The sequence below is a fragment of the Nomia melanderi genome, unplaced genomic scaffold, assembly GCF_051020985.1.
Source record: "Nomia melanderi isolate GNS246 unplaced genomic scaffold, iyNomMela1 scaffold0014, whole genome shotgun sequence".
In the NCBI taxonomy this organism is placed as follows: Eukaryota; Metazoa; Arthropoda; class Insecta; order Hymenoptera; family Halictidae; genus Nomia; species Nomia melanderi.
Window position 1 is genome coordinate 9,101,151 of NW_027475130.1, and position 955 is coordinate 9,102,105.

The following is a 955-nucleotide window of genomic DNA, read 5'->3' on the forward strand; positions in this document are numbered from 1 at the left end:
GTCCGAGGTAGTTCCCGCTGGCCAGATTCATGCGCCAGGGCCTCCTACAGACAATGCATTTTGATTTATTGCGCTATCTCTAATAGCACCCGAGATATCACCAGATATATATTGGATTTTTCCCCGACCCTGAGTGTCCGGCCCCATGAGACGGTTGTTTTCTCGGCCGCTGGTGGTCCGAGGTCGTTCCCGCTGGCCAGACTCATGCGCCAGGGCCTCCTACAGACAATGCTCTTTGATTTATTGCGCTATCTGTAATAGCACCCGAGATATCACCAGATATATATTGGATTTTTCCCCGACCCTGAGTGTCCGGCCCCATGAGACGGTTGTTTTCTCGGCCGCTGGTGGTCCGAGGTCGTTCCCGCTGCACAGAATCATGCGCCAGGGCCTCCTACAGACAATGCACTTTGATTTATTGCGCTATCTGTAATAGCACCCGAGATATCACCCGATATATATTGGATTTTCCACTGACCCTGAGTGTCCGGCCCCATGAGACGGTGGTCTTCTCGGCCCCTGGTGGTCCGAGGTCGTTCCCGCTGCCCAGATTCATGCGCCAGGGCCTCCTACAGACAATGCACTTTGATTTATTGCGCTATCTGTAATAGCACCCGAGAAAGCTCCATATATATGCTGGATTTTTACATGACTTTGGGTGGCGGATACCGAAAATCTGTAATTTTCTCGGCCCCTGGTGGTCCGACGTCGTTCCCGCTGCACAGAATCATGCGCCAGGGCCTCCTACAGACAATGCACTTTGATTTATTGCGCTATCTCTAATAGCACCCGAGATATCACCAGATATATATTGGATTTTCCCCAGACCCTGAGTGGCCTGCCCCATGAGACGGTGGTCTTCTCGGCCCCTGGTGGTCCGAGGTCGTTCCCGCTGCCCAGATTCATGCGCCACGGCCTCCTACAGACAATGCACTTTGATTTATTGCGCTATCTG